The 20,272-nt window shown below is 49.5% G+C and overlaps 1 protein-coding gene across 1 annotated transcript in view; it reads right to left on the bottom strand.

The window, feature by feature from the left end:
• The window catches only part of LOC119089878 (rhodopsin), a 93,164-nt gene extending 76,713 nt beyond the window's left edge, over positions 1-16,451 (bottom strand). Inside the window, exon 1 of the mRNA XM_037212684.1 lies at positions 16,309-16,451. The gene's annotated coding sequence lies outside the window, so the exon portion shown is untranslated. The remainder of the gene's footprint in view (positions 1-16,308) is intronic.
• Between the last annotated feature and the right edge of the window lie 3,821 nt (positions 16,452-20,272).

Genomic DNA, 20,272 nt, shown 5'->3' on the forward strand with positions numbered 1-20,272 from the left:
TATATATATATATATATATATATACATCTACGTTCTCACCCGCCGTAGAATTCCACAAATCGACGGTTCAAGACTAATTCTTACTAAATGTGTTGACCTGGTACGTTAATTTGTTTCCTTTCTTGTGATCATCATGCTGAGAGAAGTAACCCTACCACTTAACCAGACGGTGCATCGTTTTAGTTACCCTGTGTATCAGCCCCTTGTGCCGTGGGAACCTCTGATGTCAAAACAGAATTGTCGAAAAAATATAAATACAAAAGCTAAAGACACCAATCCACGGGTAAACAGGATCTTATGTCAATTCCTTTTTTCAAATCTCTAAGTCGTTGGGTGGTGATCTTTGGGTCAAATAAGACCAACCAATATGAAGCTCGGGGCCAGCATGCAAAGAACCTTTACGCTTCATGCAACCAGCTTTAACGAAGACGCCTTTTCTAAACAAAACGCAATTTGTGGTAACATCAGGTCGTCGACCTTGGCCCACCTCACTACGTCTGGCCTTGATTTGACCTTTATACCTTACCTGAGGTCAACCTAATCCGTTGCTGTCCGAAAACAAATCCTCAAAGTGTCTCAGAAACCATCTCAAGGCTGTCTAACTTCGTCTGACACTCCACTGTCGCATCAGCTTAAGATGTTTCCTGAGAATTGCCTCCACTGACAAGAAACAACGTAAGGTGGCGTGACCTCATGTCCAGGACATCAGCACATGACCTGACCTCACATCCAGGACATCAGCACGTGACCTGATCTCATGTCCAGGACATCAGCACGTGATGTGACATTATGTACAGGACATCAGCATGTGACCTGATCTCATGTCCAGGACATCAGCACGTGATGTGACATTATGTACAGGACATCAGCATGTGACCTGATCTCATGTCCAGGACATCAGCACGTGATGTGACATTATGTACAGAACATCAGCATGTGACCTGATCTCATGTCCAGGACATCAGCACGTGATGTGACATTATGTACAGAACATCAGCATGTGACCTGATCTCATGTCCAGGACATCAGCACGTGACGTGACCTCATGTCCGTGACATCAGCATGTGGCCTGATCTCATGTCCTTGACATCAGCACGTGACATGACCTCACGTCCGTGACATCAGCATGTGACCTGATCTCATGTCCAGGATATCAGCACGTGACGTGACCTCACGTCCGGGACATCAGCACGTGACGCGACCTCACGTCCGTGACATCAGCAAGCGTGACGACAGCACCTGGAGAACAGGCTGGATCAGAATGACGTGGCCCCTGTTCAATAACACCTGGCAGCACGCTTGTGTCGAGTCACGTCGCACTCAACAGGGAACTTATTCTCACGAGCAATTTTGAGACCCCAACTCATTTTAAGTGGTTCTTTCTACAGAAGAGAATAACTCAGATCCTCACAATTTTTGTGAAAAATTTGACTCTTACTCAGCTTAAAGCTCACATGAATGTAGATTAAACTAGGACTGCATGCTTCTGGAAACCTTAATCAAGACTCTGCCAGGAACCAATGCTGATCACCAGTCATCTGAAAGGTAAGCGCAACTTCATTAGGATTAAGTCTCCGTTAGGCTATATCCAATTTCTACGCCAGTGAATTACCCCTCACTCACAACTTGCGTATGCATTCTTCCGTGGCACCTTGAATTAGCATCCAACATGATTGCGTACGTTTTCACTAAAAACACGCCCCGATTCAATGAGGCATGCATAGATTAAGGCACATATCAATTAGGTCACGTTGGGTTCGGAGGGTTGGGTGATACCGTTCCACATTCTTTTGGACTCTTAAACAACGTTACTTCGCATTTAAGCTTCCACTGTTTTTTCGTGCCGGCTGAACAGCACAGCCTGCCTGATAAAGCATGCAATAACGAAGGCCACGCTACTCCGCAGTAAGTTTTGCGAGGCAAGACATTCGTTTTTCACAAGTTCCGGCCGAGCATCGACCAGGCCCAATTTTTCTCGACGTCAAAACATCGCAGATTTGCACGCACGCACGCACGCGCGCACGCACGCACGCACGCACGCACGCACGCACGCACGCACGCACACACACACACACACACATACACACTCTCTCGTACTCTCTCTCTCACACGCACACACACACACACACTCTCTCTCTCTCTCTCTCTCTCTCTCTCCCTCTCTCTCTCTCTCTCTCTCTCTCTCGCCACCCATGACCTTTCGGTGACCTTTCCCAGTTCGGGGATTTAGGCCCCTTCATACATCATGCAGCTGTAGAGGTAGTAGCTATTTTAATTTCTTGCTTTGCTGTAAATCAGTCGAGCCGCGTGAGTCGATTTGGATCGTCCCAACAACAGGGCCTGGTTAATAACCAGTAACAACAAGGGAGATATACGACAAACTCGCTAAGTGTGCGCCTGCATCAAATTAAAGGAGATCGAAGCTTCCTAATAGAGAGATGATCAAGTGCTCATTTTCTGGTATATGCTAAAGTTCTTAATAAGATTGCAATCTGCTGAGCACATATCATGTCATGCTGCTAGGCAGATTGTTTTGCGGCCCAGCCCATTATTTGATTGGATTGGGAGACGAGGAGCAGCATTCCCCGAAACCGAACCATCCGCCGCCCGCGCGGCGTCAGCTCCGCTTGTGCGAATGGTAGGCTGTACCGCAATACTGGATTAGAAGCCGTGCGGTACAGCCTAACGGGGCAGGCCAAATAACGCAAACGTCGCGAATGACGCGGACTGAAGCGGGGTGATATGTTGAAACAGCATCATAATTGCTCCGAGTCTTGGGTACTGTTAATGGGGACTCGATGCCAGGATGCATTGATGCTTGTCACACCAAAAATATCTTAGTTTGCACCGCACGATGCTGCCAATATCCGTGCCATGAGTACAAGACATGCTGAAGAGGTAGGTTTCTCAAAAAACCTTGGAGGGCGGGATGGGGGTTGCTTCAGCCCCCTACCAAGGCAAGGGTTCACATTCAACGATGTACCCATACACACTACGTATCACCGTGCAGTACACGCAGTGGGCATCGCTTCAGATGGTATTTGAAATTACGCATGCTTACGTTATGTGTGTAATTGGAGCTTTACGACACACTCAGCTGCTGAGGCCATATGGCCTCGCCTGCCCCTCACCCTGGCAGGAAGGGCGGGCACCGCGGGGAATCGAACCCCGTACCTCTGGTTTCCCAGACGCGCAGTGGTTAACGCAGGCTACTGGCACCCCGCACGATTACGTTAAATTAGAGCCTATCGTACGTCTGCGCCCCAACATAACAAGGACAGCGGCGGCCTGTCGCCGTACGCATCTGGTGACACGCGTCGAATGGCGCCTCTTATCTCGCACTGGTGTTGTGCTGTGCTGCCGATTGGGTCAGCGATACGCTCAGATCTGCCTAATGTCGTGGATGCGTGCCCCTTGCACGTCCTGTGATGCCTGGCAAGGTTGTGTGCGTCAAGCCAGTTGAGTGGCGTAAGAACATGACTGATGTGGTTGCGTTTTTTACCTCTCACTGATTACTGAAGCACTGAAATGAAGCAGCTTCTGAAGTTTCTTGATGTGATGTTAAACGTGTCACAAACGATATAGAGTATCGAACGATAGAAGTGACAAAAGCCTGAACAGTACTTGTAAGAACAGCTTTCGGTGTGGCATGTTTAGTGTGCATATTTATACTGGCATGCTTTTCTGTTACAGGGTAGATCACCTTAGTGTTTACTCTAAGCTTCCTCCCATCATGCCTACTAAGGACAGAACCAATATTATTATATCTACATAAGTTCAGAACCTTCAGCTTCATATAAAGCAGCAACATTTTGGAGAGCAGCTCTTCGCTTTTTTTTGTAAATGGCTTCTGAATAAACTCCTTTAAAATGAAGCAACTTGCTTCATCCTGGGGTAAATTGTAACACATGGTGGGAAAGTTGAGCTAATGCGTCTCGCCTATTTCGTAAGTTGGCAAAGTAAGAGCGAGCTGCATCGCAAGTGCTGAATGCGTTATGATACATTGGCCACATCGCTCGTCTGGGCTACTTCGTAATTGATGAAAATTGCGGTGTAATGTATTGTTTTCCCTTGTTATCAGTGTTAACCTTACAACTACTGCTACATCGGTTTCCGTTGCTCAAGTAGAATTCATGGGTTTACGTAGTAACGTTTATGTTGACTTGCTGCCTGGATGGCAATAATTCATGATAATCATGTTTGCCAACCATTAACAGTAAGTCAGTGAATGATACACAGTCAGCACATCGTATCATTGATACAACATACCCCACGCACAGCTGGCATACCATGTACCACCCGATAGCTGGCAGAAAGTTTGCATCAGCTTGAAATCCTTGGCAAGTAGACGCCAAATATATTGCAGAACATTCGACACATGTACTCGCTCACCACTTGGTATAGCATTCACCGTGATCTAACTATGACGTTAGCCCTTAAACACACAGTTACACCGATCCCTTTTGCTTTTAATAATATGTGAAAACAAAACCGTTGCGTTCATCACAAGATGGTGCACGTATGCGTCCGGAAGTACACCGCAAAGTGGAAGGATCTTCTGTGCGCCCGCTGGGCGACTTTAGACTGCTATTCATCGCATCGATTTGGAAAAAATCGCCCGAATATTACTTGGGATATGATACAACTCGCCCTTCTCTCCCCATTTGTACCATTTTGAGCGCGAAATGGGGAAGACGAAATGACGCATTAAAGGCGCTCCTCATACCTAATGCGCGCAAATACACGCACAATTATGCCGCAAAGTCATAGTACGTCGGTCACCGAAAGATCTGGTTCTGCCCGTTTGAAAAAGCTGACGTCATGTGGCTGCAGTGTAGACGAGAAATGCCTTACAGCTGTGCAATGCCACGTCGAAGCGTCGCCTAGTGGTGCGGTCCCCACATGCGAAGGAGCCAAATCAGTATTCTGACGAGCGCTTGGAGAGCGTAGCGCAGAGTTATTCCGCCATTGGAAGGCGAGAGCCTGTGCTTCCCGGTAATGCGACGGTGCTGTAGCGAATTGGGCGGGCGTACTAAGTACAGCTGGCGGCCAGCGGATCAAACCAGTTCGTCTCATACGCCTGGCATATAATCGAGTTTAAGGCTTCCAATGATCACACGTTGTGCGAGGTTTGAAATTGTACGGACGCGTTCCTTGGTTTTCATGCGTCCTTCTCGGAAACTGTCAACCAGTGGCGGATGCACGAGATGACCTGGACATTGTCAAGGATATCCATAATAGCGGGGAGGGAGAGGGGGAGAGGGGGGGGGGGGCCTGATGACGAGACTGGGTCAAGCCGGCGCCAGGCCAGGTCATCCAATTTTTTGACAGGTGCATAAATTTGAGGGTCCTAGATGAACTAATTGTCGTCAAGGATGGTACGATTACGTACTGCGTAGCTTAACATCCTCTCAGCATATCCGCACACAATATCCTCGACGTTCCCACCGCTGTCTCGCGCCCAATGGAAGTCGGACTTCATCACGACAATTCAGACTGGAGCTAAAAGCGACCAGATCAGGTTCATTCCTGCAAACCTTAAGACCTGAGAAATGGAACCAGACTCTAGAGACTAAAGGCCGCTATGCACAGTGGAGGAGAATCTTGTTCGGTAAACAGAATCTGAAAATAGTCAGCGCATCGCGTCACGCTCGTTTTACAGTAGTGAATAAATGTGAGCTAACGGTTCGTCTTGGGCACAGATCTGGAACAGGAGCGGCCGAGCAAGAAACACTACAGTAACCATACAGAATTAGTTGAGGGTCAGGAAAGATGTCAAAGATGAAAGATTGTGCACCCATCAGCTGCACAAATCAACAGATCATGATCCATAACGTAGGAATAAAGACTACCGGGTAGTGACGATAGAACTCTTTGAATACATCCAACAAGCAGAGGTGAGTTATGTCTTAGCGGTCATTGGCTGATAATACATGGTCGGACGCGAAAATGAGCGCGGCATGAACGAGAGAGTGGGTCAGAAACGGCGCTGGGAAGAGGGGAGGTGACCGCCAGCCATGTGCGAGCAGGATTGTCACTGAACTATGGTGCGCAGCACGCCATATGTGTGCAAAAGCAAAAACAAGCAAAACGCTATTCAGAAATCCAGTGAATTTACGTCAAAATGCCTAACATAGCGAAGGTTGCAATAAAATACGTGAGCTCGACACCATTGTCATGAGGCACTCTGAATGTTATCCGACACTCTTTCAGGCGCAAAATCCTGCACATGCATGACTATTCCCTTTGTTGCGTCGTTTAAATGATGGTTGTTTTGACTTATATCAATGGCCGGTTGTCAAGAGTGTCAGGAAAGATGAAATATCTAAGCAAACTACATGAAAAACGGCAAACGTTTATCAAAGATTATCTTAATCAAAGATGTCAACACAGAACGTCGGTACCAACATCCGTCTTTTCAGGCAAGGCTGGCTGGTCGTCTGTTTTCGACTGCTGACACCATCGAATAAAGTCAGTCATAATGCAAATTTGTATGGAGCGATATTACAACCAAACACATAATCGTAACGCCCAGGGTTATGAGGTGGGGACACAGCTAAGCGGTACGCAACTTAAAGGCGTAATGGCTGTAATTATTTTTCACGCAATGACAACAAAGAGATAGTGCATATGGATAGGACGTGTTGAGGCTACCTTCCTCTGTAACGTTATTTGTCCCTTAAACGATATCACCCGAGTGCAGCTCTTGTCCCGTCTAGTAAACGATAAAAGCAAAATTGGACATGGTTGTACATGTCTTCCCGATAAATCAAGGACGACACGCACACCACACCTAAGCTACACAACAAATATAGCGAATAACTTCGGAGTATGGTCTTCGAGGGACAGGGAATGAAGTGAATAATGTTGATCGAAATGAACCTAGAATGCCAACCTTTTGCTCACACACCGAGCTCAGGTATATGTGTTATGTGCCAGCGGTATAATCTCCTTAGTTAAATCTACAACGTTTTCTTTTGGGCAATACCATCCACTACTTTCTGACATTGCTTGATGGTCTTGAAATATTTACTATCTCTTACAAACTATGCCATTTTCGCAAAATGGTAGGACATCTTACTATAGTGAGGAAGCTTGCATATTTTCAAGTTTACACGTTACACAGTCCGCCCCCCTCCCCCCCCCCTAATCGTACGGTACTGTACAGCAGATTGACGGGAGGGACCTCCGGACATAAGAACATCAGTTACGAAGGCCCCAGCTGTCTACATACATGGAACGTGTCATCAGTCTGGCAGCCGAGCAATTCGCCTGAGCGCCCCGAGAGACCACGCGTCATTCCGGTCTACGTCCACCCGAAACTGCCCGACGAGAACTCTGTCTTGTGCAGCTGGAATGGCTCTGGAGATGATGCAAGCGACATCACCCACCGATTGCAGACGCTCCGGAGTCATTAGCTAATCTAGAGAATATTTTTAGCACCAATGGCTTCGTCGACTTAAATGCCTTTGCCGCATGGCCATGGGAAATCAGGAAGCATGTCCAGCTGTTGAGGTGTTGGATGGGGTGGGTACACCGTGCAAAGCTGAAGCCGTCTGGGAGCAACCGACAGCGCATCCAATGACTGAGAAAAAGGCTCGGCTTCGCATGCGTTCTCGTCCTAGCACAATGCTCTACAAACACGAAACATGTCTATGCAAAACACATCCGGCGTCGCCGAGATGTGAGCACGGCTAGCCGGCGTAGCCGAGATGTAAGCACGGCTAGCCGGCGTCGCCGAGATGTGAGCACGGCTAGCCGGCGTCGTCGAGATGTGAGCACGGCTAGCCGGTGTCGAAGCGACACGAGGCCATCGCGGTTTGACGGAGTTAGAGAATGGGTAATGGCAATACCTAAAGCATTCGCCCAATTTTGCAACTGATCACGCACGCTCAAGCCAACGATAAAGCCGGTCGGTGCTGATGCTTTGCAAGGATCGACGTCAGGCCGCGGCAATCAGCGCAGCTACAGACATGAAACCAGCTGTGCGGCATACGTGAATGTACCGTCCCAAAGTCATAAGGTCGTCTAAGTGCTGTTCTGCCGCCCAGATGTACTATCAATGAATTAGAACGAGGAAAATTTCGCGCGTGGTAGAACGCCTGAAAAAAACGTGCACGATGTGATCCAAACAGTGGGGAAATGGGGCATGAAAACTGCGCATGCGTAGCTGTGATCAATGCCCATCAACATATTTACGTTATTTGAGAAAATTCTGGTCACATCCCACGAAGTATAACATCACCAAAATAGTTTGATTCCGTCTTCCGAAATGACAGTGTCTGGCCAGAGCCACCGCAATCCCACTGTAAAATCATATGCATAATGGTAAGATTGTCGTCCATCACCATCTTTCTCGAACCACGCTGCACAGGGTGTGCTGCTAGTATCTATGCTCATATTTGTTGCGCTTCAGTCTTATTTGTTAGGGAATTGACATAACGAGGGTAATTCATGTGGAAAGCAGCGGGCTGGCTATGGTTTACACTGTCCCTCTCGGTCCATGTGGCCTCCTCCTCCTCCTCCTCCTCCTCCTCCTCCTTCTCCTTCTCCTCCTCCTCCTCCTCCTCCTCCTCCTCCTCCTCCTCCTCCTCCTCCTCCTCCTCCTCCTCCTCCTCCTCCTCCACCTCCTCCTTCTCTTCCTCTTCCTCTTTCATCTCCTCCTCCTCCTCCTCCTCCTCCTCCTCCTCCTCCTCCTCCTCCTCCTCCGCCTCCGCCTCCGCCTCCGCCTCCGCCTCCGCCTCCGCCTCCGCCTCCGCCTCCGCCTCCGCCTCCGCCTCCGCCTCCGCCTCCGCCTCCGCCTCTACCACTACCAGCTTATGGTACATTAGTCATAGCAATATTGCATTGACAATTCCCTACACTCCGAAGTTTGCAGAGCACCGAGGACCACGCAATCCCCAAACACAATGCTGTGGACCGGCCTGCTCCGTCCCAGTGCCCAAGCATGCATCATACCGCAGCACTACCAAAACAAGCAACCACGTCTCCGTTTCGCATACAACTTATTACGGGGACATTGCAACCTAGCAATGGCCGAGGCCTTGTCTGCACGCCACGCGTTCGTCGGGTCCTGACTCGAGCCTGTTCCGTGCCTGCACGTAACGCATCGATTCCGACCCTCCCACCGTCATACGTGGAGGGTGCGATCAGTGCTGTATGGAGCCAGGGGAGTGATCAGTGCTGTATGGAGCCAGGGGGAGTGATCAGTGCTGTATGGAGCCAGGGGGAGTGATCAGTGCTGTATGGAGCCAGGGGGAGTGATCAGTGCTGTATGGAGCCAGGGGGAGTGATCAGTGCTGTATGGAGCCAGGGGGAGTGATCAGTGCTGTATGGAGCCAGGGGGAGTGATCAGTGCTGTATGGAGCCAGGGGGAGTGATCAGTGCTGCGTGGAGCCAGGGGGAGTAGCGGTCAGAGGTGCAAGGACAATGTCACGGCTCGCCCACAGTCGCGTTCCACCGCACTTCCATCGCAGCGGCTGGTATCAGAATGGCTCGCCGCTGTGCTGACCGTCTCAGCCGGAGAGGCACCGGGGAACAATTCCGCCTCCGTCTGAACTTTAATGAGGTGAGTTCGGGTGATTTGAACTTGCGTCGCACCCAGCGGCTCGTGCCAGCATGGCGGCCGCGTAATTCAATCACAGCTGAACCCCCGCCATCTGGGCTGCGTTTCATGTTTCCGCAAATTCTCAACGTCAACAGGGAGGATCGTCGGAATGCGGTAGAGGCCATCACATAAATAGTTAAATTACTGCGCGTCGAACGCAGCTTGATGAAAAACCATGTTGTATCCAACGTGATTGGCTGCCTTTAAATGCTTGCATGAAGTTCGAAAAGTGAAGACCGTTTCCCTCGTCCGACCGGCACGTGAATTTGTCGGCATTCATGCGATTCATCAACAACACCAAAGTCAATTTGAAGCCTGCAGCGCCTATTGAATTTAAAGTTTTTGCGTTAGGTGCCGCACGATTGTGGTCTCCTCACCGATTGCAGCAGTGAAGTCCGATCATCGTCAGGGGTGCTTCGAACCAATGACCTACATCAGACGTGATGGGCCGCCTGCCTTAGTGTCACGGCAAGCAATTCACGTCACTTTGAGAGGCACAATCAGCGGAGGTGCTTCAAATGCGAATGCTGAGGGGCATAAGCCTGTCAACTCAAGCTGGAGCAAGCTCATCCTTTAACCCTCGCCCAGAAAGAGGCACGAGGGTGGGGGTTGATGTAACCCTCCCAAGGTTTCCTAAAAAATACCCCTCTGGAATGTCGAGCAATAGCATCCAAATTCTCGGTAACCTACAGGAGACATTGCGCGTTTTGACACCAAAAAACGTGTCCCTAACATTACTGACTTCGGAGCAGTGGTAGTTTTAAGGAATACTTCACGGCGATCTACGGCCGGCGCAGGCGGTGTAGACCAGCGCAGCCGCCGCGCATTCCGCGGCACCAGACGGTGCTGCGGAATACGCGGAGGGCCGGTGCTGTTACATTTAACGGAGCGACGCATCCTACCTGTATGCTCAGAACGCATAAAACTATACACTATGTTATTTAGAATTGAACACAAAACATTCCTGTTTAGATTTGTGCCACTACAAAGTATGGACGTGTTCACATGAGCATCGGAAGTTGAAAAATTTCATTTTGGTTAAAATTTGGCCTCTTACGTGGTATAATGGAGTCAATTATTTACACAGCAGCATGCAAATTATGACCAATCGCGAGAATTTATTGAGGCCAATGCACTGGTGTTGACCACTAACCTCTATCTTTCTTAGTTTGGAAATGGTTGAGGGTCACACCACTAACTCCCCTTTCTGTCAGTCCGCGTTATGAAAAACGGCTAGTCAAGGCGAGGGCTAGAACAAAAGTCCGCCACTACCTTCACTCACATCGTTTTGCCACTTAAACAGCAGTAAGCTCACATCTTGGAAGCAACCACTGAAGTCATGCATCGAAAAAGGAATGATTGTTGTCACACTCAGTGCGTTGTTGCCCCGAGGTCTTACGTGGATCAGTGCATTCCAAACGGCGATGGTGCGGCGCGGGACATCCCAGCCGTCGAAGGCCTCTGCTGCACGTGACAAGCGGCGCAAGTTCACTGGATCTGGGTCACTCACTGGATCACGCCTCGTAACGATTGCGACAAAATTGCTGAGACGCCAATAATGCGCACAGTTCCAGACGCAGACCCGACAAAGTTCGATTGGTATAAACGGGCCGGCGACGCAGATGTCACGGCAGCTGGGGACGAGAAAGCTGTTTGCGTGTGGTCGGAGACGAAACAATATTTTCCGTCGTCAAGAATATACGTGAGGATACGCTTACGCTTGCTTCGCTGTTTGGAGGGGCAGTGCTGTCACTGTGGGTAGCTCCACCGTCAACAACGCCATGTCATCTCCTGTCTCTACAATGCAACGTCGATCTCAGTGAATGCTGGCACGTAGCCATAATTGTTCTCAAAGGGAGTGGCAATATCAAAATTGATCACACCTCCCGTGAAATTGGATCGAATCTGTACGAAATCGATCGGCATTCAGTGTAAGCTGCAGGCAACAATTGACTTGTGCCTTAATAGTATGAAATTGATCTCTGCTAACGCCGGCACGTAGCCGGGATTTTCCCCAAGGGGAGTGACAACGCCAAAATTTCTACCAACATCCGCGAACTTGGACCGAATTCCTGCAAAAGTCTAGCATTCAGTGTAAACCGCATGACTGCGACCCCTGGTCACCGTGGTCCCCCCCCCCCTCCCGGACCGCTCAGACACGCTGGCATGGCTGACCCCTGGTCACCGTGGCCCCCTTCCCGGACCGCTCAGACACGCTGGCATGGCTGACCCCTGGCTGGCCGCACTGCTTGGACCCCTGGCCGCCATGCCCCCCCCCCCTTCCCAGATTACTCAGACACTCAGGTCACTGTGCTCCCCCCTTCCCAGATTACTCAGACACTCAGGTCACTGTGCTCCCCCTTCCCAGATTACTCAGACACTCAGGTCACTGTGCTCCCCCTTCCCAGATTACTCAGACACTCAGGTCACTGTGCTCCCCCTTTCCCAGATCACTCGGACGCACTGGCCGTGCACCGTTGCTCTAGACACATGGCGCAACTAATACATACTATTTAGCGGCGTTTCATACTTGCTTTTCTGCGCGAAGAACAAACACGACATGTCATTCCTGAAGGCAGGGCCATCAAGCCTGATGTAGGAATAGCACAGAGCAGGCAGTAGCACTGTTCGGTCTAAATTGTGGATACAGGTAATGAGCTGCATGTATAAAGCATGCGTTACCGACAGTTAGTCAGGGCCAGAGACCATCTTCTGTCATTGGCCTATGGTAGCCATCAGATGTCATTTTAACATCAGAGGATAATACTACAGAAGAGAAAAATACTCGGGCTGCTAGAATGAAAAAGAGAAAAAGACCACATTAGAACTCACTACACAGGCTAGGAGCTTATCGCAGCACGTTTAATTCGGCATGCCCTATGTAAAAGGCATGCAATTAAGTCAGAGGCATAGGTACGGGTAGTATACGAGCTGCGCGTTTGGAAACCCAGAGTAACGTCATTCCATTCCTCCATGGTGCCCCCCCCCCCCACACCCACACCTGGCTGCCACGGTGAAAGGCAGGCGACGCCATATTACCTCAGCAACTGAGTGCGTCGTAAAGTCAATGACAGCGACCACCCAGTGGCATGTCATGAAATATATCTGAAAACTGCAGGGTATGACAGTGCAGAGAAAGAGAACCGGAACACGGTGTTTGGACAGCACCGAAGACCACACGACCCTCAAAGACCGAACCGAACCACAACCACGGGTAGTTCGATCCAAGTTCGTGGGAGGTCGCAGAAATTCTGGCGTTGCCACTTCCCCTTGAGGAAAAATGTGATAAAAGCTCCTGATAGTTGTATCAGATCAGGCATGGGTCTGAGACTAAAATCTGAGTCCTAGTGCTTTAACTCTGAGTCTAAGTCCATGCTCCACTCTTAATTGCATAAGTCTGGGCTTAATGCTTCTCAACGGAGTCCCAGTCTTAGTCCGTGACCTATATGATTGACCCAGAACCCGAGCCTGTGTCTGAGTCCTGAAGTTTTAAGTGGAATCTGTCAGTGGTTTACAGGATCACATAAAGCAAGGCAGCATCGCGCTTTGTAAAAAGCAGAGATCTTCACGGATAAAACTATTACATAATGCCACTTGCAGAGGAAACAACCAGTCCTGACCTGAACCTAGCCACAGCCTTATGGCACGACCCCCTGAGTCAGCGTTGACGTCATTGTCGAGATCAGGGATGATTTTAATGAGCGTTCTGAGCTTTAGGGACCGATTGAGTTTTTACAAAGTCTAGCAAATTCACGCACACTGGATCGACTCCACCAAAACAAACAGGACCAGAGCCCAAGCCTGTGTCCTTGTGCGGTCCATCTGTGGAACGAATCGATTTGCTCGAGTCTGAGTCCAGGAAGCACTGATAGCGAGTGAGAGTCAGTGTTCTGTTAAGCTCAAATAAATACCTACATGGAGCTTGGGCGAGCAGTTTGGCAGCTGTTCTCAACACTGCCACAAAACAAGCTTAGGAAGTAACGGAAAGGCACCAGTTGCAAAACATCCCACTAGCACTTCCGCTGTTTTTTTAAACAGCAGCGACCAGTGACGTTGGACCATTGGGACGGTGAATAGCACCCGAGAATACAAAACACACTAAACCAATGGCTGCCTTCGCTTAGACCGCACACGTTCGGACTGCCGGGCCATTTATCGCACACATAAATACAAATCCCAGAGGCATAAACGTATTGAAATAACATGCTTTTGTAGAAAGTACCCCGACCCTTTTGCCTGGCCTGGGCCTTGAGGTGTTTCTAGCCAAGAGCTCAAACCATGCTCGAGCAGGGGCTGTTCTATTCGCATAGTCAGCATCCCAATACTATTTTAACTGTTCCAGCGGCTTAAAATGCTGTGAACTCGGCAACTTTAATTGCTGGCATTAGAAGTTTTGAGCAGACTAAAGCCAGCCCTCCCCTGCAGTGCTGGTTTTACATTGCTCCATGGCCAGCAAGCCCTGGTAGCGCTCGTTGTCCGTCAGAACTTCCGATCACCAAGAGACGCTAGCTCTGTCACGGAGGCATGAAATTAGCTCTAGACCAAGCACCCGTCAATAAACCACGGACTCGACAGATTTATGAAGATGGTGCGTAAATTGGTCCCGAGATATGGGACATTCTCTGTCAAAGAAGCCTGTGGTCCAGCAGGAAGCAGCCATTCCGTGAGGGATGCTACAGGAGATATTCTGTGGACGCATCATGTTTTCCTACATTCTCTCTTTTTCTCTTTCTCGCGACTTTCAAGTATTGTCTTGTTTATCTAATTCATTTTCATTTTACTTATCTCACTCTCCGTGGCAAACTTACAGGATCCGGACCGCCCGGGCTGTAGACGATTGAGTTATCTAAGGAAAGTAGGCTAAAAGCTGCGCAAAAACTTAGATCAATGTTTTATATTATAGAATATGTATGTACAATATGCATGCATAAAACATAGCATATATGTTATGCACACACACACACACACACACACACACGCATATATATATATATATATATATATATATATATATATATACATATAATGCAACCAGATCCGCAAAATCTACGTTAAATTACTAGCAGATGTGTGCCATTGAAAGAGGGGCGTCAGCTGTAAAATGGTGTAGACTCACACGCAAACTGAACAAACTGAGGTAAACCGGGCGAGTTACGGGCAACCCGACCCGACGGTTGTCTGTTATGAAATGCACGCGTTCACCAGCCAAAATCGATGTTTCATTTGCTTGCGTCGTAAATGTTATCGCTTAGCCACGCCCCGGCTGCTCATACATGTGGGTTTGGTTTAATGCGATGCACGATGCCCCTGTCTGCCGAACACACTCAGGCATAGCCGTTTCCGATCTAGTGGTACTAGATATCTATGGTTTTGTACATCTGATTTCAAAGATGAACACTTGTACCCTCAGCTGGATTCTGACACGGTTATATTCGAACAGGCTATAGGTTGTTTCATTTTACCTTCGTTAACAAACCCTGGCTGAGCCCCAAACCCTGCAAATAAAGGAGCCGCTGTCAGGCTGGGCTCAGTGTCCACTGGCCTGGGCTCTGGGCCAGTTGCAGCCTGGTAGCGCATGCATACCACTGACTTCTATCGTATATATATATATATATATATATATATATATATATATATATATACATTTATATTTATATGGCCGTAACCTGTTATGATGTTAAATGGCCAGCCGTTTTATCTTGCAACCTATCTGTATTTTAGCAGGGGATTTCGTTTTTCAATGAGACACCCATACGTCGCCCATTATTTGGAGCAAACAAGTAGGAAAAACTAACAACGGGCTGCTCCACATAGGCTAATTCGTGCGCGCAGCTTTGCCAGGCCTTGATTGGGGGCGTGACGAATGCCCAGCCTGCCCGGGGACAGACGCGGACGCAAACAATACAGGCTACAGAGATGAGCCGACGAGAGACAGCCTTGTGAGGAGATGCGAAGGGTCAGCACCATCTGTTGTCGCTTTGAGTACTCTACATGCCAAGCCTTTTCCTCGGCAGCCGTCCCCAGAGAAAGCCCTAAACTTTGTATAAGCTGCACCTGTGTTACAGTCACGACAAGAAATCTGAGCATGTGCCCCGTTTGAAATGATTGGATCTGCAAAAGACATTAATATTATCACGTCACCATTGACTATAAGCCGTAGAGCAGATCAGTTACTTATCCAATTCGCCTTTGACTTGCAGTACCAGTCCATTACGGCTGACGGATTGCACAGATGTTCATGGTGAAACATCATCACACAACCACGCACATATTTGGTTGCACGGCTCTTGGTCTCCTACACGGTGCACTAACTGAAATGTGATTGAGAAAAGGCCGCGTTGAAGGATCTCATTTCACTGCACCCTCAAACAGCCGGATGTATCGACCAGAACTCTTCATATTTGGGCTTATTAGCATATCCCTTCACGCTTCGAGGCAGTGCTACAAAGGCAAGTTGGTCTACCGAGAGCGGCCAGGTGAGACCGAGCATCGACCTCAGTCGTCCATCGACCTCAGCAGAGGCCGCCAGCCCCCCCCCCCCCGCGTCACGCTCCCAAAACCCGCGACATCTCTGATCTCACCACGTCAGCCATCTGACTGCGCCAGGCCGCTGCCACGGCCGGCCTAGTCCGACCGTGCTCGGCACCTCAACAGGTGTCCGGCCGGCGGAACGGCGGTGCCTCCGCCGGCGCGGCACCTACCTCCTCCGCCCTCCCGGCATCCGTGTTTCGCGACGCTGTCGTCTGGCTGGCCGCGGTGAGCCCGCCGCCATACCGGGCACCGGGCGCCGTCCGACCGTGCTGCCGACTGCGAGCGAGCGTGGCGGCGGCGCGCCACCGCCCCGGGCCACCCCACTCACGAGTGCCGCGCGCCGCCGGCCGGCTGCTGCCGCCGCCGCTCGGCAGGTGGCAGCACCGCAGCGCGGAGCTATTTCGGATGGCGCCGCGGCTGAGAGGATATGAGCAGCGGTAATCACGACAGCAGCGACACGGCGGATGACGAGATGGCGGAGGAGGGGGGGGGGGGGGGGAGCGGATGCTGCCTTCATGAGAAACCTGTGCGTTATGACGTCAGATCTGCGATCGTGGGTGCGCAATGGCATTTATTGCGCTGTCATGCCTTAGCCTTCTTACAAGTTACAACGCACCGTGTCCCTTAAAAATATATCACATTTCTCTCCTCGATAAATGTCGTCTGCATGAAAATTGACCAACGTTGTTCACATCATGCAACAGGAAATTAATGCCAGTTTTCATGGCTCCGCAGTTCTGCAGAACAGACAGTTCCGCATCCTGCATCACGCTCTGTTTGAACATGAAGCAAAGCCAAGCTGTACAGTTTTGACGAATTGGAAAACAAGCATCGTAAAACATCGGGCAAAACGATTCATTTCCAGCCCAACCATTTCAATATCTGAAACCAAATCGGTTCATCTCCAGTCGAAAATAAGGCGCAATTGACCACTGCATATCATGCCCTTCAAACCCAATTACTTCTACTATCGGACAAAACCTACCATTATAACCACGGTAACAATAAAACAACATTTTTCAACCAACACTGGTCACACCAAATACAAAATAATAAAACCAACGGAGACGCTTGAGATCACAGAACCGTGTTGAGCCGACACAAGGTAACTTGGACCTAAAAGCTCGTCTGGCCACCTCATCACTGTGTCGGTTCCGGGAGGGGCTGGAAAGGTCTCATGTGACATCTCCAGTGAATCTGAATCCTCGGTTCGGCGCCAGACACATCTGGGTATCTGAAGGCCGTCAAGTCTTCAACCCAACAAATGTCAAACAACTCCACCTGATCGCCAACAAGGTGTAAATTCACTGCACTCTAGACTGTACATTCAGCTCACAAACAAGTCGGACTGAAACTGTGCCCTCGACTTGGGGAGATCACGGCTTCTTTTGACATTTAGCTATGTGTAGCTTGCCGATGAGACACACTTTAGCTTACATGACACGTTTCATCGCCACAACCACCGCTTATGAGGCCGGCAGCCTCCAGCGGAGATGAGCACGAGTCCCCCGCACCCATCTAAAGTGACTGTTACACGATCGGCCGTCATCGGGCCATTGGCGCCCTTCTCGAGAGTCGCCAGGGAAACACCACAACGGTCACTCCAGAGCGCAGCGAGGAGGTGCTCAATAGGGCACGGGAGGAACTAAGCCGATGTGCGCTGACGCGTTTCTCCGCCTCCAGCGGCTGCAGCAGGAAAGTGCGCGCTTCGCGCACTATCCTGCGCAACGCGCTTCGCGCTTCGGGTGACTGTGGGATGGCTTCAGCGCCACTTCTTCACGGGCCGTGATGTCTCCAAGACGGCTGTTTGCTGGCCCGCGTGCTGTGCGGACCTCTAAGTCACTTTGCTTTTCGAGTATTTGAAGGACTAAGTCCTCTCTCTCTCTCTCTCTCCTCTCTCTCTAGCTCCTTCTCTCTTTCTCTACTCTAGGGAGAAGGGCTCGAGAGAGGACTCCGCAGGAAAGAGAGCTCTTCTCTCAGAGAGAGAGTAGAGGGTAGAGGAGAGAGAGCGATCTCCCCTCTCAGCGAGCGACATGAGGACTCTCTCCTCAGACTCTCTCTCTCTCTCTCTCTCGCTCTCTCTCTCTCTCTCTCGCTCTCTCTCTCTCTCTCCTCTCGTCTCTCAGATCTCTCTCTCTCTCTGCTCTTCTCTCTCTCTCTCTCTCTCTTTCTCTTCTCTCTCTCTTCTATTCTCTCTCTCTTCTCTCTCTCTCTCTCTCTCTCTCTCTCTTCTCTCTCTCTTCTTCTCTCTCTCTCTCTCTCTCTCTCTCTCTCTCTCTCTCTCTCTCTCTCTCTCTCTCTCTCTCTCTCTCTCTCTTCTCCTCTCTCTCTCTCTCTCTCTCTCTCTCCTCCTCTCTCTCTCTCTCTTCTCTCTCTCTCTCTCTTCTCTCTCTTCTCTCTCTCTCTCTCTCTCTCTCTTTCTCTATCCTCTCTCTCTCTCTCTCTCTCTACTCTCTCTCTCTCTCTCTCTTCTCTCTCTCTCCTCTATCTCTCTCTCTCTCTCTTCTCTCTCTCTCTCTCTCTCTCTCTCTCTCTCTCGCTCTCTCTCTCTCTCGCTCCTCTCTCTCTACTCTCTCTCTCGCTCTCTCTCTCTCTCTCTCTCCTTTTACCACCACAGACACAATTAACAACTTTAGGAGAGAAATATGTAAGAATTTTATGCCTGAATGAAGCAACCAAGAGCGTGTCCGAACTTTGTTCGGTAAGTGATAAAAGGAGATTATTTGACGTGCTGATTTGATTGGATTGACACCATGATGCTCAGCGTCATCGTGCAGGACTTCAAGACTGATATAAAGTTTCCGAAGCGAACACAGACGGGACGATAAAAGGCAAGAACCCAATATATCAACGTTTGCCTTTAGAAGGAATGAGAATATGAGGCGGAGAGGATATTGCGCGGCCAACAGCGAAAGCCTGGCCGCTCTATTGTCTGCCGCTTTATGGGGCCCTGGCGGGCCTGATCGATTGACCCTGGATGTCGCTTCACAAAACACGACAAAAACAACGAGCACACAGGACAGCCGGCAATAACACGCAAATCTAGGTCACAGGGCTCATTAATCGCAATCCATTGTCACGAGCAGGCGTGGCTTTACGGGAAAGAGAGGAGATGATGTGGTGATGATACAGTGACAGAGAGGATACAGCGAAAGGCATTCACGGCCAGAAAGGCATTTATGTGTGTGAGCAATGGGAACTATTAACTTAAGTGTGTAGTGATTACCAGGTCCTTCATATGGTATCATAAGTTAATATGAGCTTTTATTGAACTTTTTATTGTGAGTTTTTATGAGTTATATGCTGTTATTGTGGTCATTATGCTGAGTTTTCAAGCTACCTCATCCTACTACCCGACACACAGTACTACGCTAAAGGCTGCACAAAACACAGGCGAATAAGCAGAAAGGTTTCAATACTCCGTAAAGAGCGTCAGAATATAAATAAATTTGACAAAGGGAACCAACGCTGATCATGACGAGTCAAGGGCTTCATCTCAACGTGCATTATCTAATTCACGTTGGTTAAACCAGGCCCTTTGATGACGTTTGTGCGTTCAGCCTCGGACGAAGATTACGAATATGCAGCAATTATAATGTCTAAAGGTCCACGTTATTTTTAGCTGTTGACGGACTGCATCTTTTTAAGTCACCAAAGTCTAAAACGTGAAACAGCAACATATCAGATGACACTCCATGTCCAAGAAGTGCACTTATGGACCTCGCGCGATTGTTGGCACATCGATGTACAAAACCAATCTCGCCTTGGACCTTTTGCTCTTTGCGGCCGCGCACCTCTGACCTACTGACCAGAAGCCCGACTCAGCAGCCAGGACCGGCATGTCAGGGCCACGTGAACTCGCGTGGCACGCTACTCACACACTCCTTTGACTTCCAGACCCGTAGCCCGGCTCAGTGGCGGTGATTGGCCTGCCAGGATCACGTGACATCGATCACAGCCAGCCGTGGGCGATGCGGATACCGATGAGACGGACCGGATCGGCACGGAGCGCAGCGTAACATGAGCAGCTTCCTAACCTTGCCTATGACGGTCTAGTCTAGTCGATCCTAATCTAACCTAACTAACTTAGCCATTTTTATCTAAATTAACCTAACTTAGCCCAACCTAAGCCCT

The sequence above is a fragment of the Pollicipes pollicipes genome, unplaced genomic scaffold, assembly GCF_011947565.3.
Source record: "Pollicipes pollicipes isolate AB1234 unplaced genomic scaffold, Ppol_2.1 Scaffold_3087;HRSCAF=3621_pilon_pilon_pilon, whole genome shotgun sequence".
Lineage (NCBI taxonomy): Eukaryota > Metazoa > Arthropoda > Thecostraca > Pollicipedomorpha > Pollicipedidae > Pollicipes > Pollicipes pollicipes.